Source organism: Cydia fagiglandana, chromosome 9 (genome assembly GCF_963556715.1).
Source record: "Cydia fagiglandana chromosome 9, ilCydFagi1.1, whole genome shotgun sequence".
Classification (NCBI taxonomy): Eukaryota; Metazoa; Arthropoda; class Insecta; order Lepidoptera; family Tortricidae; genus Cydia; species Cydia fagiglandana.
In genome coordinates this window covers 4,983,396-5,010,764 of record NC_085940.1, presented here as the reverse complement: position 1 = coordinate 5,010,764, position 27,369 = coordinate 4,983,396, and the positions used below count along the sequence as shown (strand labels likewise).

The 27,369-nt window shown below is 37.4% G+C and overlaps 1 protein-coding gene and 1 long non-coding RNA gene across 2 annotated transcripts in view; one reads left to right on the top strand and one right to left on the bottom strand.

Annotated features, from left to right (window-relative positions):
• Positions 1 to 27,369, top strand: part of LOC134667216 (forkhead box protein K1) — a 63,007-nt gene that overhangs the window by 2,047 nt on the left and 33,591 nt on the right. The gene's annotated exons all lie outside the window — the stretch shown is intronic.
• The window catches only part of LOC134667223 (uncharacterized), a 470,671-nt gene continuing 447,116 nt past the window's right edge, over positions 3,815 to 27,369 (bottom strand). The window contains exon 2 of the long non-coding RNA XR_010098616.1: positions 3,815 to 3,902. This is a non-coding gene — a long non-coding RNA (uncharacterized LOC134667223). The remainder of the gene's footprint in view (positions 3,903 to 27,369) is intronic.

Below are 27,369 nucleotides of genomic sequence, written 5' to 3'. Positions count from 1 at the left end.
CATACAAAATTTATGGTGGGGAATAAAAAAAATGTGAGACTGACAGGGACGCTTTCGCTGCTACTCCTACTGAAAGATATATAAGACTATCCTGTTCAGTCATTTCCCCCCACCACTCATGCCTGATCGAGTTATATGCTAGTTTCATGGTTATAAAAGGGCTAGTTTTGAGTGGTTAGCAAGTTCTATAGACATATCTGAATGTGCATTAAACCAATAATAGTAGGTAAGTGAATCTAAAGTACTGTGGAAGTACCTCCGCAGAGTTGTTTATATTGTTTTATTATTCACGCTAACTGATTAGCAGTTAATTAAAGCTGACAAATTCACAACACTACTATCTTATCATAGTTCATTCAACTATTCTAGTGTACATATGCACTTGTGTTCCTATTAACTTTTCATTTGTTTTCCTTAACTAGCATTTTTGGGATTAACTTTAACTTAAATCTAGAATAAAGTTATGCCCTTGTTTATGCAAATGAACTTTATACATTTACTAGCTACCCGCCCCAGCTTCGCATGGGTTAACAAATTATACACCTAAACCTTCCTCAAGAATCACTCTATTAATAGGTGAAAACAGCATGAAAATCCGTTCAGTAGTTTTTGAGTTTGTTGCAAAGAAACAAACACAAGTTCGCCTTTATGTTGTATTTAACTCTGTAACTGTGTTTCTCGTGTTTATATTTCTATGTACAATAAAGTAAATACATACAGACGCGGTGAGGGACTTTGTTTTATAAGGTGTAGTGAAACAAACTAATTTCGTATTAGCCAGGGATTTAATTCAAAACTATAATCTCTGGTTTGGTACAGCACATGTTACCACTAATATGTTATTGCAAATTTAATGTACAGTTGCATTCAGATATATCGGAGCGGCCAAGGTGCACACAAATATCTGGCTGTACACTTGTCAAGGCGTTAAGAGTGTGTGTTCAGATTTAATGAACACCTTGGCTGCTCGAATATATCTGATGGCGACTGTACCAGCTTTTAAATAAATGTCACGAGGAAACATAAACACATATGAGTCACTAGAAACTTACAAAAAAATTGCATATTGCAGCTAGTAGCTTGAACTGGTTATTCAGGTTGCAAATTTACATTCACCTCTGTAAACAAACCAAACTTATTAAAATAATTTGATGTTGGGTGGATGGTTGGGTTTGACTTATTAAATATAGGTACATTTCTGTTAATATAATATTGGTGCCCTGAAAAGACTGGTGGATGTGACTGGGGACCGTAGGGTTGGCAGCTTCCTCGCACAGCAGGGGTAATACTGCCAGCATCTATGGCACCTTGCCGAAGAATTTTCATATTAGTTTAGGTTTAGTGGCATTTTATTATTATTAACTTAGGATACTATAATCTTCTACCTAGCGTTATCCTGGCCCACACTGGCCTTAGTTTGCCAGGGTCCGCTTTCCTAATTGCTTTCCTCCACTTTGCGCAATTTAGGATACTATAATATTTATAATTAATTGTTCCTTATTAAATGTTTCATTTCAATTAAATACAATTCCATACACGGTGTAACATGAGGAAACCGAATAATTTTAACCACGCATTTCTGAGGAAAAAATGTAATATGAGTTTAGGTCAATTGCGCCAAAAAAAATTTTTTTTTGTTTTGTATTTATATTTTTTGAATGTATTTGTACATAAAAAATGTTATTGGTAAAGTTGTCACTTAAAATTGATATTTACATTTTTTGTCTCTAAATATGATCAAGAATACGCTGGTAAAATTATTCGGTTTCCTCATGTCATGTTACACCATGTATAAATAGGTGTATGATAGATATTTCAAAGTAGTTTTACTATAATGGGTCACAACTAGAATGTATATGTTATGCCCTAGTATTTATACCACTTATTATGTAGAATGTAGCGTTTGACCTGCTCTGACCTTGCCATATATTTACTGTTTACTATACTGATAACCCCCCTGCTGCTCAATTAATGCTGATTGATATGTTCTGTATTTACTATTAATACAACTTAATCATAGCTAAAGCTATGCATGATAAAATAATTATAACTGTGTGACAAGGAGGGGGGAGGGCTCACAAAACCTAGAAATTCGTGTGACGTAATTAATGGATGACCTAAAGTAAACAAGTCTATAAAAATTGCAGAACTGTTATCCGTTTTTTCACATTCATTATCTTGCAAAACAAACCACCACGTGGGCAGACCATGCACCTTCTAGATCACTCGGGTCACTCCACATTCGCATCCTTGAAACGTCACGAGACGGCTGTCTATCACGCATAAACTTAAGTGAACATTAGTAGGCCGTATGTCTTTGTGTTAAGGTGCAGAAATGGTCAGCTAATTATGTCAACGATGGTGGGGTCGATGTCAGAGATATGTATACAGTTTTTGCCTTATTACCTAAGAGATAAGGTGCAATAGTGTTGACATACATTTTAGATGTTGCGCGTTGATACGGATACGACGCATACGCAGTCGTGTATTCCCAATCGCTTACCGAACTAAGGCGAGTAGTAATCGTGATTTCAAGGTTTGGGTGTGTTGAACATAATGTTTAAAAGATTTAGAATATTTAGATAACGAACTCCATGGATTAAAATAAATGGTCGTCAACGCGCATTTGCCTTTTCTGAAACTACCATCGTCTATTAGGCTACGGTAACACCTTAGTAGGCATGGTTGTGTGCCATAAACAGAAAATTGACTTTACTTGTAAGCGTTAGGAATATCACCACAGAGCGTGTAAACAACAAAAGTAAACAAAACGGCTAGCCTGCCGTCTCTGTCTGCGCTCTACGTCCGTCTCTGTCGCTTCAATGATGGCCGAAGCGCGCGTACTCAATCACCTTGGACGGTGATAAGAATAATCAAAACTTTAGTTTTTGCATGTTATCGTAGTTTCTTGTGTATGTTATCGATATGATATTGCCTACTTCGTCGTCTAACAGATGTTGTATTTATTTACATTATAATTATTGTGTTTTCAAACTATTGACAATGACAACTTTGACTATTAGGGTTCCGTACCTCAAAAGGAAAAACGGAACCCTTATAGGATCACTGGTGCGTCTGTCTGTCTGTCTGTCCGTCTGTCACAGCCGATTTTCTCAGGAACTACTGGACCAATTAAGTTGAAATTTGGTACACATATGTATGTTTGTGACCCAAATACGGAGATGTAAGGTAAACGAATGAATTTTAAACATGGGGGCCACTTTTGGGGGGTAAATGAGAAATTTAAAAAATAAAGTTTTTCAAACTATATCATGTTACATATCAAATGAAAGAGCTTATTGTAAGGATCTCAAATATATTTTATTTTTATAATTTTCGAATAAACAGTTTCGAAGTAATTCAAGAGAATAGGCAAAAAATGACCATTCCCCCCCCCCTTTATCTCCGAAACTACTGGGTCTAAAATTTTGAAAAAATACATCAAATAGGTTAGAAATGTACAGTCAAGCGTGAGTCGGACTTATTACTTAGTTTTTGATCCGACCCCTACGGATTATTTATGTAAAGAGATATCACTCACGTTTCACATAAAAAAATACATTTTTAAAAATTGTGTAATGTACGGAACCCTTGGAACGCGAGTCCGACTCGCACTTGGCCGGTTTTTTTTTATATTGTTGCTACGTACAGTCAGCAGCAATAGTTGGTAAGCGGGAAAGGTGTTCTAAATGATCTTGACGCGACTTTAATTGTTAAGAGAATAAGAGCGCGTGAAGGTAATTTTGAACACCTCGCCCGCATAGCAACTTCTGCTGCTGACTGTACTTACACATATTTACTTAGGTATTCATCATCATCTTCCTCGCGTTGTCCCGGCATTTTGCGACAGCTCATGGGAGCCTGGGGTCCGCTGGGCAACTAAACCCAAGAATTGGTGTAGGCTCTAGTTTTTATGAAAGCGACTGCCATCTGACCTTCCAACTGAAAGCACCTACTATCGGAATCTAGCAGTCACATTTTTCAGAACTTTAGGCTTGTTTCCAACCGTGTAGTACCTACATAGATAGTAGACACTTTAATAATCTGTAGGTGTAGACTGTAGATACATAACCTACTCCATTTCTAAATCTATTTGTCCTTGAGTCTATGACCTGGTTATCATTATCAGCTTATCACCATCTGCCTACTTTCTAGAGCCTAATAATAGCTTCCCAAATAATTTTATTCTCTTGTAGGTAATGATATTTCCTGTGAGCCGTACTGCTTAATTAGCTTAGTTTTCCGCGTCTTTTAATTGAATTACACCTACCAACTTGTATGCGTTTGATTATCAATGTGAGAAATTATTTGTAATTGGTATTACAACCACCGTTTATTGCAGACTATAGAGACAATAATATCTTGTTTTGACTTTGATCTAAAATATCTGTACTGTTAGGCTGTTATCAATAGAGGTCAACTAAAAATAAGCCTCTCGTTTGCCCTCCAAACAACCTTTTTGATATTTTAGTACCCTGTCTAGCTCTTATGTAAATGTGGGCCAAGGATAGTACCGCGAAAGACGTATTTCATTTGTCTCCATCCATAGTTAATCATCATCCTGTCCTAGCCTATTTCGGCCTCGGCGACTGAGTACGCACTGGCTAGTGAGAGCGACGATCGTGAGCTCTCAGGTGGCTGACGTAGCCTATTTTTGCAGTGAATGTACAATTGTACATTCACTATGTCCACACTCACCGCAGGTCAGCACCTCTCCGACAAAATTGTAGTTTATGACCGCGGTGGTCAGGCTTTTAACTCGTCACGCTTCGCGTCGAGCTCCACTCGCCTCTGGGCTATAACCGCGAAAATCGAAGTTCGCAAATTGCGGGGATTTTTCTCTGTCACTCTGATTATGCCTTCGTTGGAGTAAAAGAGAAAGATCCCCGCAATTTACGAATTTCGGTTTTCGCGGTAGCCGCTCAGCTCTTCAAAGGCTTGCACTTTTGTAATCACTGTATGCCTGCACTTCGGCCGATCTTGTGCCGAAGTCTCCCAGTGCGATGGTTCAATGTCACATCCTATTAGTTAGGTATACCTGCTAAGCTCGATTATTATAAGAGCGACAGAGATGAAGATGAACCAAACTTAATGTAAACCCCGAATGGTTGTATCTCAAGTTATTAACTAGTGGCTGCACGCCGCTGTAGACCACGTGAACCCCCTTTTTGAAAAAATCTAACCAGAATAAAAAATCTACAATACTAATAGACATACGGAAGCATTTTTGCCTAAACTGAACGACGCTTCGCGCTCACTCGGTCAGTGAAATGTATCATGTCTCCGAAAGATGATGCTTGCAATGCAGAGTAATGAATACGGGTCATGTGCATTTTGTGTAGCAATTCCCATACAGAGTGACCAGTTTTCATTGCGTCTGATTGTACTAAACGTTCATTCACCAGTCCATTACAATGTGCACACACGGCTTTCGATTGTAGTAGTATGCTGTAACGAGTATTCTAGTCGAATCTAGGGCAAGTCCTAAATGCCCTTGCTCGACTAACATGTCCATACGGCCATATAGGCATGCGAGTTTAGCCTTTTAGAGTCGGTGTCTACACAGTTACATTGTATTTCGCGATATAGGTACATAGGCTTGTATAGCGATGTCACGATGTGCCACGTACAAAGCTGGTGGTCCTAGGTTCGAATAGAGGCATTTAATTGTGAAATCGGTAGGGACATTTGTTCCAGTATTAATATTTTATCGATACTCGCGTCCAACTTAGCTATTTTTTTTCTCGTCAGCGTGCATGACGCAAAGGAAGGTAGTCAATAGATGCCAATAAAAGTACGTGTCTATGTTTAATATGGAATGGAATATGTACTACAATAAATAGAAATTGTCTATGGTTACCTAGAAAAGAAATTGTTTGTGCTTTTTGTTAATGTTTTTTGTTCTGCAGTGCAGATGGGTATAAAAAGCCGAATAACTAATTAGGTATTATTCGGAACCAAATACGTTTCGAAAATGAATAACCGTCGATGCATGGAGGATAGCATTTTAATATCCAATACTAGGCAATTCAGCAATCGATACAAACAATTCGACCGAACACGAATTAACAAATATGCCAAATTTCTTGAATGCCGACAGAGTACCGAACTCACGTTAACCGATTCGTCGCGTGTTCCATTTTCGAAAACTTTTGGCTGTGGCGCGGAACAATCATTTCATGACACGGCAGCCATGCCATGCGCCATAGAATATGATGTTGATGACACGCCTACCGTGTCATCAGCCATGTGTAAAAAACATTGATGACACGGCAGGCGTGTCATCAGCCCTGAATCGGTTAAACGTACGTACGCCTTTGTACTAATGACGAATGTTATTTTTCCTGTTTTGTTTTGTTTTTTGTACAATAAAGTGTTTTACTACTACTACTACGTACTAGTAACGAATATACTAGAATAGAAGGTACTCCCGTAATTGCACATAGACATTCATGCCCTTAGCTACTACACGACACGATATCTAGACACGCGGCAGCGTGTCAAGCCAAGTTCAAGCAAAGGAACTGGCTAGCCAGCGCCAAGTGTAATATTACACGAACCACTTGGTGCCACTTTTGACCCTTCTATAACTCAAAACATCTTTAACGTAAACACATAAAACTACGTGTGTTTAATTATATCCATAAGGATATCTAGAAGCCCAAATTTCATGAAGCTAGCTCAAACGGTTATAAAGATATGAAGGTCAAAAAGTCGTAAATTTTAAGACTGACTGACATACCTATAGTACCTAAACCTAACCTACTTCCAGATGACCTAGAAGGATGAAATTTGGAATCCAGCTCAGTTATTGTGTGAAAGCGTAGGAAAAAATCTAAAAATTAAAAAAAGTTTTACAATAGGGGGGGTCCCCATACAAAAAAAACATTTTTTATTGTGACTGACATATAAGTACCTAAACCTAACCTACTTCCAGATGACCTAGAAGGATGAAATTTGGAATCCAGCTCGGTTATTGTGTGTAAGCGTAGGAAAAAATCTAAAAACAAAAAAAAGTTAATAAATAGGGGGGGTCCCCATACAAATTTCTTTTTTATTGTGACTGACATATAGTACCTAAACCTAACCTACTTCCAGATGACCTAGAAGGATGAAATTTGGAATCCAGCTCGGTAATTGTGTGTAAGCGTAGGAAAAATCTCAAAATAAAAAAAGTGAAAAAATAGGGGGGGGGTCCCCATACAAAAAAACTGTAATACGCGCTAAACAACCAGCCAACGGTGTGTCGTTGGCGGCGCGCGGCACCACATAATTAATACAAAGAACAGAAGTAAAAAACATGCAGCGGAAACACAAGAAAAAACATTAAATCTCAATACCTGCCTAGTTTTCTTTACAAAAAGTATTGATATCCCATCAAAAACATAAATGTAAAAAAGGAGAGCCAAGTTCAATACAAAAATTATGCTTGGCTGTGGGGTTCGCCGCAAAAAGAATGGAGATCTAAATGAGTACCAAGTTCTATGCAAAATCCAAATATGTATTTATAGGAACAAAATAACATTATAAACAAGTATTAAACTCTATTTCTTTGCTTTATTGGATACCTATAACAATTGCTGTTATTTAAAAAAAATGTGAGATCTTAAAGTAGGTTAGATTTGGCTTGGCCAGTTTTTATCAGAATTACAAAATATATATGTTGAATAACTTTATAAAATGACTGATGTAATGAAAACTGGCCTAGTCAAATCTAACCTGCTTTGAGATCTCGCATTTTTTTTAAATAACAGCAATTGTTATAGGTATCCAATAAAGCAAAGAAATAGAGTTTAATACTTGTTTATAATGTTATTTTGTTCCTATAAATACATATTTGGATTTTGCATAGAACTTGGTACTCATTTAGATCTCCATTCTTTTTGCGGCGAACCCCACAGCCAAGCATAATTTTTGTATTGAACTTGGCTCTCCTTTTTTACATTTATGTTTTTGATGGTACTTGTTTACATTGGCTAGTATGACGGTCTGTGCGTCTTTATTACGTAACTGGAAACATAGCGGACGATGTTGTGAATGAGACCGCTCACTCAACGTGTTGTGTCTGTGTGTCTCCGTAGTTCTAGAATAACTACGAGGAAACGGGTGACTTTAACCCGAGTTTTTTTGCCATCCTCTTTCGAAATCGGTTAAAAATGTGGCTATGTCACTAGCATACAATGAATTAATTGCCACGAGTATATAGTCGTGAAAAACTAGAACGAACTAAAATAATTAGAAGTCTGGATAGAGCCACAGAATAAATAATAGTACTAGGTACAGAAGACTCACTCTCTAACAAAACGAGTCTGTCACGATCAGCTCAGATATGGCCGCGAGGTGGCGACAGCGCCACGCGCGGCTTATGGCAAACCCCAAAATTAGGGCCGAACGGATCTACTTTTAGCTACCTGTAGCAAAGCGACGAAATCGCGGAGTGTGTCACGCCTGATAGAGCTCAAAAATGATTCCACGGGAATTGTGCCGAGCGATTCGACTGTACAGCGTACATGTTGACAAAGCCAAATATCATAACGCCACGCAAGATGTTTGACATACCTTTAGAATTATATTTTAGCAAATCAACACTTATTCACAACTTTTTTTTAATAGTGGGAAATTGCATTCAGAGCTGCGGGCGGGGTATATTTATGGAGTAGGGATAGTTTTCAAATAAGCGTCAGTTCATGTCACTTTTTCGAAGATGGTGGTTTGCGCCTTTTGCGAGGTCCACTATTCACATGAGCCACTAGTACCTATATAATAGTTATTTGTTTTACAACGGGGCAAAGTTATTGTTGAACCCTTCGTGCTAATATTGATACCTGAGCAGGCGAAAGATTCTAAATCCAAAATTTGCATCAAATAACTTTGCCACTTGCGGATAAAATGCTACTTTCTCATCAGTTTATGGGTGACAGGATAGTTTATACTTTACGAGCTGGTGTGTTGAAAATATGTTACCGACACACATTACTCCCTGTGTTGCCGTGTGTTTTACACGAACTAATGCGCGCACGCAGTCGCATTGCATCGCAAGCTTGCGCAATGACACCGACGAACAACCAGTTACGATAATAACATGTCTCTTGCGTTACTTAACGTTAACGCACACGGTAATGTTGACACGGGAGCTGTAAGGCCGACTTCCGAATAAGGAGGTGCAGTCGACTGTGTCGTTTGTTATGTTCGTCAGGCTTACTGAAAACGTATTAATTTACTGGCTGATTAATTATTATGTCATTTCCGCTAGGACGCGGAGCAAAGCTCGAGTAAATGAATAATTAAATAATTAAAAACTGCCTGTCGCAATCTAGCTGATGAACCGATTTTGACAAAACATTTGTTATAGCGGCAACAGAAATAAATACATCATCTGTGAAAATTTCAACTGTCTAGCTTTCACGGTTTATTAGATACAGCCTGGTGACAGACAGACAGTGGAGTCTTAGTAATAGGCTAATAGGGTCCCGTATTTACGCTTTGGGTACGGAGCCCTAAAAAGTATGGTTGCCGATTGCCTATATGACTGACCTAACAAAATATTCAATCCACTAATATCCACACATCCAACAGTTGAAAAACAGTTCTTTAACAAAACTAAAACAACTAATCCAAACAAATCTTCACAAACCGTATTTTTAGCACGCCTATTCTTTATTTCTTACCATCCATTCCAAGAAGGTTAATAATATGTTTCTAAATTATTATATTAATATAACAATTTAAAATTCTTCGCGAATGTACCCTCCAGCCTGCGTTTATTTTGACGCCATGTTTAAAACATGCGTGTTGTGACGGCTAACTCATTGACGAGCGCGTCAAGGTTGGTCTTCATCAATACAAAATGACCCTTATTATCTACTGCAATAAGCAACGTTAAAGGTCAATATAGCGTGGACATGTACAGTCAAAATCAGATATATCGGAACGGCCGAAGTACTCAAAACTATCTGAACACGCACTTAACGCCTTGACATTAGAGGCGTGTTCAGATATTTGTGAGCACCTTAGCCGCTCCGATATATCTGATAGCGACTGTATCTACACCCGCCCAGGAAAATATGATCTGTAAATGTATGGAGCGGTTTGGATTCTAGAGTTCTCCTCAGGCTGGTTTACGCTAGACCATTTATCATTTGATACAGGTTTGGCGACCTAGTAAGCGCAAAAGAGGTATTTAGCGTGGTCACTGTAAAAATATTATTACCAGTAATTTAACTAGATTTGTTAGACTGTGTGACCAATTTAGGTGACATTCCATGCCTATGCTCCTTGTGCATATTTAAGCATCCTTTAGGCATAGAACGTCACATATCACTTATAACGGATAAATCACTTGAATTGTTTTTTTTAAAGAAAGTTTGAATATTAATAATAAATAGGAAGTCGCGCTCGAGCCCCGACTCGGTTTTGGAACTTAATTGCACGATATTTTTCAATATTCACCAGTATTTGTAAGTAAGATACATACCAGTAGCTCTCCTGTGCCTAACAGTAGGACTTTGTAGGTTTCGGTTACATATCAGAATACCGAAAATCGATTTACCTAATGTTGAATCACCTATGCTCGTTTCACCTATTTTTTTAAATACCTAATGATCAATTAACCTAAGCTCATAACACCTAATGAACGAATTACCTATTGCACGTTTCACCTACAATTGGTTTACCTAAGCTCAGAATACCTATGCTCGATTCACCTAAAGTTGAAACACCTAATACTCGAAATACCTAAAGCTAATATACCTAATACACGAAACACCTAATGTTGATATACCTAATGCACGAAATACCTAAACTCGGTATATCTAATGATCGAATTGCCTAAAGTTAACATACCTACTGCACGAATTACCTAAAGTCGGTATACCTAATCATCGAATTACCTAAAGTTAACATACCTAATGAACGAAATACCTAAATTCGAAACACCTAATGCACGAAATACCTGAAGTCGATGCGCTTAATGAATGAAATATGTACCTAAAAAAAATATAATTATTGTTTAGTAGAATATTACTAAGACATACAACATTTAGTATACATTTTTTAGCCAAATCATTCAATTGGCTAACTATTTTTTATTATAATATAAGGTCTAGTCGTTTGCCAGAGTCGAGATAGGTGCGACGACGAGTAAAGCGAGGAGGAGCGTGTTAGGTTAACTGCGACCAAACAGTGCCAAAACAGACTTTTATTTCATCGTCATGATGTTAACTTACAAAAATTTAGTTTTTGATAAGATAGGATAAGATAACTAATTTTGTATCAGACTTACAAAATCATTCTACTACCTAAAAAGTAGCATTTCAAAAAGTGTATTTTTAAGTTCTTATCCGCACAAACAGTTTCTACTGTAAGATTGGGAAATCATACGAATTATTGGGTGGAATTGCCACTTGATCATTCGGCAAAATGATATGAATTTTGTTCTAGGTATATAGACTTTAGGTATTCCGTGCATTAGGCATATCGACATTAGGTAATTCGCGCAGGAAGTATATCAACTTTAGGTGTTTCGTGCGATAGGTTTAGCAGTTTTAGGTATTTCGTCCATTAGGTAAATCAAGTTTAGGTACATCGTTTATTAGGTATATCAGCTTTAGGTGTATCGTCCATTAGGTATATCAGCTATAGGTGATTCGTGCATTAGGTATAAAAGCTTTAGGTGAAACGTGCAATAGGTAAAACGTGCATTAGGTACATCGTGCATTAGGTGTTTCGTCCATTAGGTTATTTAAGCTTAGGTATTATAAACTTAGGTCAGTCAATGTTTAGGTAAATTGATCGATAGGTAATTTAAAAATAGGTGAATCAACATTAGGTAAATCAGTTTTCGGTATTCTGATATGTAACCTAGGTTTCAGACTAAAAAGTTCTTGCAAAAATATTGATTGTGCAAGCTCTAGCTGAAGCGTGTCCACTGTCCAAGTAGAAAGTAAAATATGCAGATGACACATTACACTGATTATTTTTAGACTGTGACGTCATCATTTTACATGACTCGTCCGATACATAGTACTCGTAACTTGATTAATAGTGGTGTTCAGTAGGGTGGTCCATACGAATGTATGAAAAAAAAAATTGTTTTATTTTTTCGGGCTCCACCAGTGTTTTCTTATTCGACTATGAACGAAAATTATATGTACCAAAATTGAGCTTTCTAGGACAACGTTTAGAGGTTGCTATGATTTGGAAGTAACAAAATTCACTAAAAAGCGTAGTACCCGCAACGGCCAATTTCAATAGTACCTAATCTTAACGAGGTTTACCCTCATTACCCTGTTTCGTTATTTGTTTCATTTCTTATTAATACTTGCGTAAGTGAAAGAAGTATTTTTTGTTGTGCTTACTTGCGTTATGATATACAGTGGCGGCGCGTCCATAAAAGCCGATTCCCACCGGCTTGCCTGTTTTTGGACGTTTGAGCAGAGTTGCAAAGGAAATATGTAAGCCAAATTAGCCCCGGCTTGCCTATGGATATGTTTGACGCGCCGCCACTGATGATATATTAAGACTGCATCGAGCAAAATCAGCGAAAAAGGCAGTCACCGTTTAGTCGCTAGCGTTCACATCTCTTGATAAAAAAAATTACAATAAATGTCATTATTATCCCAAAGAGTGTGTTTACAACGAATCACCCTTGAAAATCTGAAATATTTTACAATATAATAAATACACTTATGCAAAGTTGTACCTAAAACGAGATGAACGAGTGTCAGCGTTTAGTAAAATTTGTATAAAAAAATCGATGCTCATGCTATAAAATCGAGTGATTTCGAAAGCCAGATAACTGGACTACAACGAATCAGGCTTTTCCTATTTTTCCTCTTAAAGGCTACAGAGAAATTCAATCGTAAACGTAAACTTTCGTAAAATTTCCATACATCCGCCATATCTGTCAAATTCTCCTTTCAATCAGATGCCCGCTGGGCTTGGTTCAAAGCGGACGCGTACCAGGATCTCCCAGTTTGACAGTTTGAAATTCATATCCGTATACGAATGATGATACCAGTGAAAAACTGTGTTCAAAATAAATAGGGTAAATAAATAACGTCACACGGAGATCTAGAGTCATTAAAATTTCGACATCTTTTTATTCACAAGTCATAATACTTAAAAAATATAACAAATTATTTAATAAAATATATGAATACAACCAAATCAGTGTAATTAGCTTCTTCCTAATTCACTTAAAATGAAAAAAGTTTGAAGATTTGTTATTTCTTATTGGAATAAATTTTCATTGTGCTGGTATTCATGTTACGTCATTTTAAAAACATATATGACATTATGTCAATATACTAGATAAACAATTTATCAACAAAATTCTTCACATTTTAGCCTAAGCAATATAAATTATTAAAATTTTATTTATGAAGACGGAGCAATGTTGTTCACATAATTTCAGCAATAAAATTCTTAGTTTCAACTAGTTCTGTTGCTATTCTAAGAGCTATCACGAGCTCTGAAAGTTAATTCAATGATATATCATCAAGAAATTGAAATCAAGACTCGAACTGCAGTCTCAGCGAGTTTTTGTGGCTATATTATCAGTTGAAAGAACGATATTTAAAGCCAATACCAGCAGTGGTCTGTTTTACGAGTACCTATATTGGTTTCATGTGACGATGTTTATATAAATGTATCTATCAAACAACAACGTGCTTTTATTTCATTGATATTCGGTGCAAAACGATAACTCAGTAACGAAATAAAATTATGAGAAATGCTTATGGTTTTTTTCAGTGAACGTTTATATTTATGAGGTCGTTTATAGGTAAGGTCTTATGTCTTATCAGCGTGGCTTTGGCCTTTGGACATTTTTGTAATGCTTTGTAATAAGATAGGTGAGGTATCTACTTATATCCCTAATTGTAATAACCTTTTTTGAAATGAATTACAATTTAATTATGATTAACAATCAGTAAACATCATTAATTACAAATTGGGTGAGATATTTCCGACATAAAACCTAAAGGTAAAAGTACAATTTGCTAAGTAAACTGTCAATCTACATTAATTATTATAATAGATAGACACTTATAGGTCAGCTTACTGAAGATTATGAACAACATATAGGTACTTTCTAAATAAAATACAATTTGTTTTTCCATGACTCATGTAGGCCTTATTTTACTAGACCATTTAAATTAAAGATGAAATTAATTCATGATAAAAGGTAATAAGGCCCGGTAATATTCTCTGTTATTCTTGAACTTGTACTATGACTCAGACACTGACACTGACAGTGCAAGTAACAAGGCCCGGTTCCGAACCAACATGGTATGGTTTTTTTATAAAACGTGTATTTTTCAAAAGCGCCGGAATATTATTATAACTATTTTGGTATATGAAGAAACATGAACAAATGAGAAATCTATATTGAATTGAATTGGTAATAATATCCTGATTATTTATAAAACTATTTCAGTTAAAATAAAGGTGGGCCTTATATGCCTCACCTAACCCTATTCGTTCACATTTAGATCCTATAGCTATATTTGGTCACTTTGGCCGTCACTATCTATTTGATACCGATTGTACTAACAATTAAAAGTACAGCTCATATGTACTTTTTCCTGTACTGAAACTTATAAGGTATGCCCACCAAATACGCTCATAAGAACGATATATTCGATAGATATAGGCTATGAACTATCTAATGATATACAGGGTGTAATCGTTAAGTGTAGCCAGGCTATAATTCCGTAAATATAACAGATATCAGAAAACTTCAAATTGATATCGAAAGTGCGTTACCCAATGAGTAAAATTACATTAATAACTTTTTTTAAATAAAAACAGAAATATCCCAGACATTAACTCTACTCTAAGACATTAACTCACAAACCCTCCCATACATTTAGTACGACGACTCACCCTTCAAAGAACGTTGGTGTCGTAAGAGATAAAACTGCTTGAGATTCATTATTTGCGATGATAAACTGTAATAAAATAATAAAACTACCGTTTATGAAATAATAGATTTATTATTTCATAAACGGTAGTTTTATTATTTTATTACAGTGAGGGGTGAGTCGTCGTACTAAATGTATGGGAGGGTTTGACGTTAATGTTTGGGATATTTCTGCTTTTATTTAAAAAAGTTATTAGGAATCATCCATTAATTACGTCACATTAATTTCTAGGTTTTTTGACCCCTCCCCCCCTCCTTGTCACACTTGGTCACATTATGCAACTCCCTCCCCACCTGGTGTGACGTCACATTTTAGGTAATTTTGTTTTCAACGAAATGGGCAGTACTAACTCGGCATTATTTAAAAAAAAAATATTTTTGGTAAAATAAATATATATAATTTTATAACACAAAACCAATTAGGAACGAAAATTACCTACATACTTCCAAAAACTCATTATTTAAATGTACTGCGAATAAAAAAATATAAATTAATTTTCGGTTACTGATGAATAGTGATGAAGTTAAAATGACGTCACAGTGTTTGTGACTCCCCCTCCCCATGTCACAACATGTCACATTTTCTTGACCCCCTCCCCCCCCAAACGTGTGACGTAATTAATGGATGACCCCTTAATGTAATTTTACTCATTGGGTAACGCACTTTCGATAACAATTTGAAGTTTTCTGATATATGTTATATTTACGAAATTATAGCCTGGCTGCACTTAACGATTACGCCCTGTATAAGTTACTTCGGGACGCGTCATGGTCATGGCCCAGAACCCATACTATCCGGGACACAGTTCTTTAATATTATGTGGGGCTAAAAAGGCCCTCTGTCAGTGCAGGTGACAAGGCCCGGTCCCGGGCCTTATTGAACGTATGAGATGGAATAGTAAATTTAAATATTTTAATATAGGTAATTATGAGTTTTTTGATTTCCCGATAAGTTTTAAGTAAGCATCACTTACTGACTTACAAAAGTATAAGCGTAGTACCTGCATTCTATTAGATGTTTTTAAAGCCTTATTATCAATAGAGCTTTAAAAATTAAGTTTTAAGTAAAATATAATAAGCGTGTTTAGTTGTAAAAAATATGTTACAAGACCTATATATAACTAATGAAGGGATAATTTTAGATATAAGTAGTTCACTTCGAGTAGGTAAAATAGAAGATTTCTTATATCTTTAATAATAAAACTCCTAGTTTTAATTTGGTCTATGTCTACAAACCGCATACCTACCATCGCACACCACCACACTGTTAAGTGACAGTTCGTAAACCTTATTACAAAAGGCATAAGGTCTACCGATGGACAGTTAAGAGCGTCGCCGTTTGTACCTATCTTAATACAAAAGTCAACAACGAAAATAAATAATTACCTAATACGTCACATACCTATGACATGACATGAACAAACAAGGAAAGCTATATATAAAAAGTGTTTTTTCTCTGTCTTCTCACAAAGGAAAGTTTGACAGTTTTAATTCCTCAAAGGAGGTCAGTAGTTAACACTAAACTCGAAACAGCACCTTTAAAAAAACATTAGGGGTCACTGACCTGTCCCAGTAAATTGAGGTAGTGTGCGTGAGCTGCGTTTGTGCGTGAAATGGGGTAATTTGACAGAATCTGAAAATTTACCCTCCTCTACGCCCTCTTAAGTATCTGGTATAAGTTTATGATAAATCGATATGCGTAATTAATTGCATGGACCGTTTAGTTAGACTATAGTTCTCATAGTGAAATATGGCATCGACTAGTAGTTCCGTATCAACTAGGGCTACAGCGGCACTCGGCAGTGTGGTTAATTGGAAAACCAACAGAATCAATAATATATCTCATGCGAGACTTCCGTCGAAAGGTGATGTGCTCAGAAGATTTCACTTTCATCATTTAGAAGAGAAGAAGTCCATGAAACAAAGCATTAAAAATGTGAAATCTGTTCTAGCAATTTGGGAAAAAGCCAGGATTCCCACGCAAAGAATTGACACTGCAAAAGGAACATTTAGAAAGCTCTGAGATGCATACAACCTTTTAAAAAATATATTAAAACTGATTTACAGTCATGTCGTGTTAAAGAGGCGCTGTTTACATCTGCTCTTTTAGAGCTTTTTAATATAGCTGCAAAAGACGATTTAAACATAATGCAAAACGAAAAAAAATAAGATATTTCTCATCATGCAACGAGAAGGTACAACAAGCTGTAGTATGGCTGGCACAGATGTAGCTTTAGCAATGGTCGAGAGAAATCTGAAGCATTTTTAGTAAAAGACCCGTCACACTGGCACACTGATCAAACTTATGTCGATATGCAGAAAAAGGTACAACAAATGAAAGTTGTAAATTAAATGACTGTGCATTACATTACAAAAAACGAAGAACAGAAGCAATACCTTATCCACGTCGTCGATCTGCATAGGAAGAAATACCCCGTAGCTTCAAAATCTAACTTCCTCAAAATAAGTTCTGGTGATAAGGATCCGAGTGGAGTTAGTAAATAATTAATTAATATACTAGTATAGTTGAATGTTATTTCATGTTCATTTTCATATAAAAATGTCTAATTAAAGTGCTCCTTACAAAAATGTCTACTTTTTCTGTACATTCCAAAAAAGCGTCAAATCATAGCAACCCCTAAACATTACCCGATTTTTCTAAATTTTTATACAACGCCGTTTTAAGTCTAATTAAACGAAAAGAAACTGGTGGAGAAAGGAATTTAAAAAAAAATTTTTTTTGGACCACCCTAGTGTTCAGTGCTAATTAAAATGCTTTGATTATCACAGCATCATAGCTAAGAGATATCAAAACAGTAGGAATTTTTCCTGTACTTAAAATAAATTATTTCAAACCGTGCACAAAATATAGCACCGGATAATTGTTAGAAAAACATAGATAGCAAATATTTTTAAACACAATTTGTGTTTAATAAATCGGATTGTAATATAAAAAGTAGGTGAGTTTACCGTGACGTCACTATATTCGTTTTCATATAAATTCCATATTAGCAAATCGTTTTGACAGTTCTAAAAAAGATGCTGATTTGACTAGTAGGAATGTAGCCATTACCAGTTTTTTAGCTGTTTAGACGCAAGACGCCTAGGCAAGTTTATCTGTTAGTTTGAAAAGCATTTTACTACTCTGTTGACATTATTTTCCCTATTGTAACGTTTTCCCGTTTGGTCCTAATGTCCTAAAGGAGAGGTTCACTCAGTATCCATAACAAAGATTGGGCTATATGTGACGTTATCTATGAAAAGGGACCTTATTGTCGATGGCGCTTACGCCATTATTAACGATGCTCCGATATAAATACAATGCCACGCGACGCTGTGCGGCGTAAGCGCCATCGACAATAAGGTCCCTTTTCATAGATAATGCCTCATATACGAGTCATAGTCCCCAAACTCCCTGGGAATACGCTGACTTTCCACTAAGGTGGAGATGAGAGGCGGCGTGCGGGGAATCAACCAATAGCATTTCTTCTCCGCACCGCTGAAATACAACCAACTAGCCGGCCTAGCCAAGGTTACAATCGCTATCGCTTCTACAACGAAAAGCATTATGTCTCTCTATCACTCTTCCATATTAGTGGGACAGTGACAGTTGCGTTTCGATCCCTAAGGAGCGTAAATGATCGGCATCTTAATTGGCTACGCGGCCTGGACTTCATTTCATACACACTTTAATGTTGTTTCATGTCATGCGCGATAAGCGCATAGATCATGCCAACCCTAACAAAAACGTCATTCCAGATCTAGGTCGTCATAATTCATTTTAGCCAGATCATGTTATCTAGTCTAGACTGTGTAAAGTCTGTACAGGACGCCCAACAATTACTTTAGTGACGTTATATCTTTAAAACAGGTAACCTTGTTGAGATCGTTACCCCTTTCCGAGACCAAGACAGAAGCTAGCGCGAACGCCCGCGAAGGCGAACATAGGAATTCGAATAGTTTCTTAGTTCCTGACACTCGCGAGCGTCAGAAATGGTGTTTTCACCAGAGTGTCGCTACCCAGGTTAGGTAGTCCAGACCGCTATCGCGAAAATCGTAATTCGGATTCAGTTTTATACATCTATGATCTATCTCCCTATATCGCTCTTGCATATTCGACAGGGACACACAATCTTGAAATCTTTATGTACCCTTCTGGCATCAGTGACTACTCTTTATTGCTTAGGTACTTTACTTCTCTGGCCAGGCGTGGCGCACTCCGCGATTTCGTCGCTTTGCTACAGGTAGCTAAAAGTGCATCCGTTCGACCCCAATTTTGGGGTTTGCCATAAGCCGCGCGTGGCGCTGTCGCCACCTAGCCGCCATATATTATGTGTGCTGATCGTGACAGACGCGTTTTGTTAGAAAGTGAGTCTTCTGTACCTAGTACTATTATTTATTCTGTGCTCTGGCGTAACAACTCGACGATTTTAGACTCCCCCTACAAGAAAATGTCAGGCTTCTCTGTTCAACTCCGCCGTGGCTCCGTATTTAATACTTGCTTTGGTTTCTTGACGTGGGGTGTGACAAAAATAAGGCTTTCTTGTGCGAGTCAATTCTCTAACAACCATTTCAACTGATAGTAAGATTTTTTTTAATTTATTGTAACTGTTTCCTCCTATTATATAATTTATTATGCACTGATTGAATAATTAAGAATTAGATTGATATCTAGAGTCTGGAGAGACATTATATCAACTGGGTTCGTGATTACAGCTCTGTGAACAGCTGTGTTTCTTTAACCGCCTGAGACCCAGAAGCGGTTGTATTGTTTTTGAATTTGGTACTCTTTGGTATTCGACAAAAGTTCAAAATAGCTTATGGAATATGTACAAAAGATTGTACCGGGGGTCTCAGGAGGTTAATTATACCAGTCAACGACGTTTATCAAATATAATGTAATGACAGGTATACAGGGTGATCCAGGAGACGTGAGCAGGACTAACACTGCGCATTTTGTAAATTATAAGCAACTGTTTCGTATCAGTATTAGTGAGATTAACGTTAATTTTCTACTCGTCTTGAAAAAAATATATAAATTTATTTACGACATGCATGGTCACCCTAAAATTAGAATACTATGTAAATTGAATGTCAATTGAATGTCACTGTCATCACGGCCTGGCTACTTTTGAAAACTCGTATCTCACTCAAGTTTGACAGTTTATTTTCTTCGTAATCAAAATACTGTCATTACTAGGGATGTAACGATACCGATACCGATACGATATATCGACCGATATAATCGGCAGACCGATATATCGGCATCGCCGATTTAAATTCAGCCGATAGTACAGTTTGAAAAGCGTGCGAAACGAATGACGCTGCTAATAATTTGAATACACTTTGTTTCCATAACAAATAACCCTCCTTTTGCGTTGCCGTAGTCGGGTAAAAACTACATAAAGTAAACTATAATTACTGATTTGGATTTACTTTTGCATTGATTGCTTGGTGGTTACCTAAATAAATGTTTTCTTTGATTTTTATTTGGCATTTATCTTTATTAGTTTTACAGTTTTTCACACTTCACAAAATCGAGTGTCTAATTAATATATTGTATGCTTTATGCATAATAAGTAGATAATTCATTATTTGTTATGTCTATTAGCTAACTAATGTGCCATTGATATCGGTATCTGTATCGGTATCGCCGATTATTTACTTCAATAATCGGTATCGGTATCGTATCGGCAAAGTCATGTATCGTTACATCCCTAGTCATTACGGTTAAAGTGGTTTTATGTTTATTAATTAGGTCTTATACGGTAACCATGATTGCAGAGAGTTAAATTTGCCCTCACCAAAAAGTTAAAAATAGAAAAAAGTGTCGTTGTTTCACCTAAATACGACGGTGATCGATCAATTATCAGTTACTGAGTGTGCAGGATTAGTCCTGCTCACGTCTCATGAATCACCCTGTTATAATACAGGAGGATATAGGAGGTAGGTATACTTTACGATCTAATTATTTTACGCGTCAAGCGCCGGGTGGGTCGTTAAGTTAATTAGAATGCACAAACAAATACGGCGTATATTTTATAGCTACATATATGCAGGTTGTTTGTTTATTTATTGCATGTTTTAGAATAGGTATTTTCATTAACCCTTTACCAGGCTAAGGGATATATATTTCCCACATAAGGCACTTCAACATGTGTTCTATTTTCGATCAGTAAGACTGACATTTGATTGTCATTTTTCAACCTGGTAAAGGCCTAAAGGGTTAAGGTGAGAGCCGAGGATAATTCGATGCGATTTTCTATCGAGCAACAGTTTTATACATATCTAATAACTAGTATGTTTCTAAATTTCCTTATCAAGAACATCACAACGCTTTAATCTCAGCACCATAAACTATACATATCAATATCACACATAAAGATCTTGCCTGCTGAAGTAACGAAAAACAAAAGTAACATTCTGACAGCTGAATGATTTTAAAAAAAGTATCAAATATTTAGATCAGTTTATTTGCTGTAAGAACATCATATACTCGAACTTGGCAATAAACTAGCCAATTCAGTTTACCCATAGCCAACATCGATATGTATCTCCAGCATAAATCCTGAATTCACTCGCTTCCCACACGTACACGCAAGCGAAAAAGGTCATATAATTGCACTAATTTTACTGTTTAATACCTTTCTTTCGTCTCGCAAGAAGAGCTAGTCTATTCTTTCACATTCACAAATCATTGTCTCGCTGATCACGCCCATTTTAAATTGACTCGTGATCGTAACAACTTCGCGTAGTAAAATATCAACTTTATACTGGTTTTCCTAAAAACGGTATGATTGACTTCGTGAATGAGCCCTGCGCCCACGGCGCGACATTCCTGCGTCTCGGTGCATCGCACTTTGCGTTTATGTCTGCAATGCTAATAAAAGACATATAAGCCGTGGAATGAGGAATGTTTATATGACTTACTGTTTAAACGTAGATGCACCTGCTTGATTAGTTATTTAGTTAACTGAAAACTAGGCATGGAAGGCTAGCTATAATATTCTGTTTGGAGAAGTGGCTTGAAGGAGTCAGGTTTTGTAAGAGCTGAATCATGCCACTTCTCCCTTAATACAAAATATGTGTGTAGGGTACATGATTTCATACCGCATAAATGTCCTAGTTATAAAATACCATTATACTTGTATTAACTAAATATTTACTTAGGTTTTTTTCACCTCCAAATTGCATTTGTGATGTTATGTTTATCATACTAACTATAAACATAACTAGAGAATATTAGTCCTAATTTTCTCTTTATACGGGGCGCGGCATTGTAACTTGATAACAAACCACGGAGTGAATTCCTAGCACAATACTATGCTCGAATCGTTCGATGACGCGTTCACGCGAAATGGCACCCACTTATTGGTGACGCGGTACATTGAACGAGACTGTGACGCGGCCGCGTCTGGAAGCGAGTGTGTTCCATCATAATCATATATGGTTGAATATAAAACGCGCCGCGAAGACGCGATAAAACTTGACAAGGTCAGTCGTGGCTCACTCCGCGATTTCGTAGCTTTGCTACAGGTATTAGCTAAAAGTACATCCGTTCCACCCCAATTTTGGGGAAAACCATAAGCCGCGAATGGCGCTGTCGCCACCTAGCGGCCATATCTGTGCTGATCGTTACAGACGCGTTTTGTTAGAGAGTGAGTCTTCTGTACCTAGTATTATTATTTATTCTGTGACAAGGTGGACTTTAGACGATAAAGAATGAAGAAGAATAGGATGAGAAGAATCTGATGCCTGGAATGAACAATGTTTTTTGTGGCTATTATGTTAGGGAGGGCTATATTAGAGCTAGCTGGTCAATATTATTGCTTAATTGTTAGCCTAGGATTATTATATAAAATCAATAGGTAGGTAGTTAAGCTTTCAATGGTCAATATCTATCTAGAGTATTTAGTCCTGTAGTTAGTGAGATGTTTTTTATTTGTTTTATGTGGATATTTTATGAGTTCTAGTCAGATCCGAAATAGTTGTAGGTGTTTTATTTTCATTATTCTGCATATTTAAGCAAAAAATATAAAATTTGAAAATCTGCATGAACACACCTATGCCCCTACATATGACACTCCGGCATAACGACCTCAAAATAGCATATAACTGGAAGGAAATAACACTTCTAGAAGATTTTCTTATCGTGATTAATTTGCCTTTAGTCTTAATCTTCCCGTAGATTTATTAGACAGGCATTCAATTCCTCACCCGCCCGATTGTGCCCGTTGGCGTACAACTATTTGTACGTTTAATCCCGCCTCTAGCTATCACCGATATTCTGCATTCTGACATTCCTACCAACCACAATATCTTCATCTAAATAACCGGGGCAAACTTCGAGTTCTACGATATTCCTTTCTCGCAATGGAGAAGGAACATAAAGGATTCCTTATTAATGCTTGTGTGATGGAAACATACGATTCGGCAGTTCACGAATGTGAGATTTTCGAGAAATGGGGGGCCCGTTTTCGAAAGAGAGCTAGCTGAAGGTTTCGTCGTTTTCGCCAGTCAGATTAGTAGAATTGTAACTAAACTTCTAGCTTTATAAAATGAGCCCGTGGTGCTAAAGTCCCATTTAGACGGTTCAAGAACTTGCATGCAATTTTATTTTCATTACATTGCGATTTCCGGTATTCGGTCGATTGACTGAATTCATTGTACTCTGTAGTAGCAACGTATCGAAATTGCATGCAAGTTCTCGAAGTGTCTAAATGGGGCTTAAGGTTGCCACACTTCCCACAACAGGCGTATGTATTTGCTGCCAGCGTGCGAAAAAAAAACCGGGCAAGTGCGAGTCGGACTCGCGCACGAAGGGTTCCGCACCACAATGCAAAAAAAAAAAACAAAAAAAAGCAAAAAAAAAAAAACGGTCACCCATCCAAGTACTGACCCCGCCCGACGTTGCTTAACTTTGGTCAAAAATCACGTTTGTTGTATGAGAGCCCCATTTAAATCTTTATTTTATTCTGTTTTTAGTATTTGTTGTTATAGCGGCAACAGAAATACATAATCTGTGAAAATTTCAACTGTCTAGCTAACACGGTTCGTGAGTTACAGCCTGGTGACAGACGGACGGACGGACGGACGGACGGACGGACGGACAGCGAAGTCTTAGTAATAGGGTCCCGTTTTACCCTTTGGGTACGGAACCCTAAAAACGATATTTCAACAGCGCCACTAAAGGAAGTCAATAAATCCGATATTCGTCCGTCCCTTGCCATCTAGCCAACGTTACGGCGCATACCGTTCGCCAGAGCCTTTGTAAACAAATCACGCGGCCGTAAATATAGGTCGGCGGCGGCGTGCATCGCGGCGACAGACGGCCGGCGTATTTTTGGCAATGCAACTGTCGCCCCCATCTGTGCCATTCTCTGAAGCAAAGTTCATTGAAGAGTTGTTTCACTCGTAGATGATCCGTAGCGTAATTAAATCAACCATTAGAAAATCTCCGCCTAAGGGTCGGTTGCACCAAACTGTTCGTATCGTTAAAGAGTTCGCAAAATTTTTATGTATGGGAAGTTTCATAGTATTTAAAGCGCCGGGGCGCGCCGGCTGACGTTGATCAGTCTGTCAAATGTGGTTGGTGCAACTGGCCCTAAGTAAAGCTCTTGACATAACATACTTAATTCGGTAGGTAACTGACGACAGGGTCGCAGCTGTTGCAGCTACGTATATGTAACGTTACACACGGTAGAGAGATCTGCATCTCACTTCTACATATTGCTGCATCCCATGTCGTCATTTACTGGATTTATATGTGAAACGTTGAAATATGCAGAATTTTACAGGCGCTGTATGTGGTATATTAATGAAATAATCGCCACTATCACGATTATTTATTTTTCTTTAAGCTAAACGTTAGGACGTTAGCTAAACGTAATGCCTAATAGATGACACCCTGTTGACTCTTCTATTGACACTGACTTAAAATAAAGATGACATGTACTGTGACTGAATGAAGTGCCTGATTTATAACGACATGCTTACTTCGGCAAAGTTCTTTCTAATCCTTAAGAAGCGCTAATTAATTATGTGAATAATAACTTCGAAAGCATTCGATTTGAATGACAACATAATTTCAAACCCCCTCAAAATGTTTATATCATCGTGTCGTATTCTACCAAATCATGTTTGCTTGTTCATATTCTGTAAACCCAGTTTGTATGACGCAATAGGTGGCTAATTTGATTTGTGGGCTGTCAATCCTGAAGTTTCTACCCCACCCCTTCTACACGATATAAAGGGAGCTTAGGTTAGTCTCATGTTTCGGTCACGTCTCAGAGATTACTAGTCTTAGTATATTTGTAATGGTTAGCTAATTTATAACGTGTAAAATAGTGTTCGACCGAAGTTTCGGTTTCGGCTAAAAAAACATGTTTCGGCCTAAGGTTTGGTTTCGGCCAGAGTATCAGAGCACAGTCCTCTGATACTTCTGAAAGCAAACTGCAGAGATACATCTGTATTTGTAAAAGTATTAGAGAAAGGCAGATATTTTTGACGCGTTGTTCTATCCTCTACAATGCTGACTGTACAAGAACGTATCTACTGTTATTGATTCTGCATGGATACATTCTTACACGGTCCATTAAATACCAAGTGTTGACCGGCTTTATTCCCAGAACGATAGAGGTGAGTCTTTTCAGACGCTTGAAAGTTTAAAGAGCTTGTTCAAAGTGCCCGATTTCATTGTCTGTGCACAGGCAGCTTACTTCGAGAAGTTTCTTTGACACCGGCACATTTGGGTCACTCGTTGGAATACTAAAGGTTATATCGAGGAAAGTTGAGAAATTAATTAACGGTAAATACCTACAGTGAAACCCGCTTATGATTCTGAAGGGACCACGCCAAAAACGCGTTAAAAATGTGTGAACATGTTGCTGGGACCAGTGTGAAATGGCATATTAGGTACATTGTATTAAAGGTGATCGGCTGATCGCATAAAACGGGGGGTAGCTAAAGTAGACGGTAGTTATCGCACTGAGAACTGTCAAATTTCCATGTCACAAAATATAAAAAAAAAGTGAATGTGATGGCGGTGTGGGAAAGCAAAAGGCCTCAATATCAGAGGACCTACCGCGACAAACGATAATCGGAATTTCGTTATTAGCCTTTCTTTCGCACGAGTATGGAAGGCCAATAGAGAGACAGATAATGAAATAATTTTTCGCGGTAGGCACTTAGTTTCTCGATAAACGCTCTAAAACTGAAGGTTTATAACCTTATAGCCGCGTAATTAAGCCGACCACTGACTTAACAGTCCGCCGGACGATATCGGCCGGTCAGTTGTTCGGAACTGTCAAATTTTTGTTTTAACTGACAGGCCGATATGGTCCGGCGGCCTGTTAGTCAGTGGTCGGCTTAAGTTCTTACGTAAACACGGTAAAGTAAGACTAGTGACGTAGACGCTGCTGCCTCGCGACAGGACAAAGCCACTTTCTCGCATTAGCACCTGTTAATGTGTATGTTCTCCGGATAATATGTGGAACGAACCTACGTCAGCCCCTCCCTCACGTCTACATGTCATCGAAGTGAACGAAGAAGGAATACTAATCAGCTTTGTGGAAACCCGTGTAAATCTTACAAAGATTTTGATGTCAAAAGGAGATTTTGCGAATGCCTCCATTATAATGAGAAAAAGGCTGTCATTAATTTCATTACAGCAAGAATCATTTTTTACGCTTGTGAGACCACATGAGATCAGGTCATTTGGGTTTATATAATTACTTATCTGTGAAATATCACCAAACCAAACACGGGGATCCCTTAAATTAAAGGGATATATTCGCCGTTGTATGGACCTCAATTCCCGTTATTGTGTTTGAACCTGTGTTCTGTACAATAAATGATTACCTACTACTTGCTAGGTACTGTCAAATAGTTACTTAGCATTTAGAAGGAATTGATAAAGAACGTTGAGAAGTCAACAGTCAGGTGGAATGCTCTGAGAATTACGAATATATGCAGCAATATGTATCTACGAATTGTACTGAAAAGTCGACTATATTCAATGACTACCAAGAAGACCCTCAGCATTTTATTAAAGTTTTCCTTTAATAACACGCTGCATATGCCACCCCCGTCACTGTTATTGTAAGCAGTCTTGTCAATAAGTCCAGACAGAAGTGCTGCGAACCCTCGAGGTCAGTGCCCCTTCAGACTACGCGACGCCTTACCGTACATCCAGTGATTCTCAATAACACTCTTGACAACTACTTTATTATGTTAAGTAAGAGACCAAGAGCAGCGGATTTCTATAGAACCTTGATGTCTTTGAGTTAAACGTTATCCTTCCATTTCATTAGTTAACGCTGCAAACTTGCATAGTTAGCTGTAGACCTAGTGAACCCTTATGGCACAGCCATTTTTAAAAAATTCCATTAAATGCATATAATTTTCGTACCTGCTCACCAAATTTCCTAGAATCGGATGAGAAATGC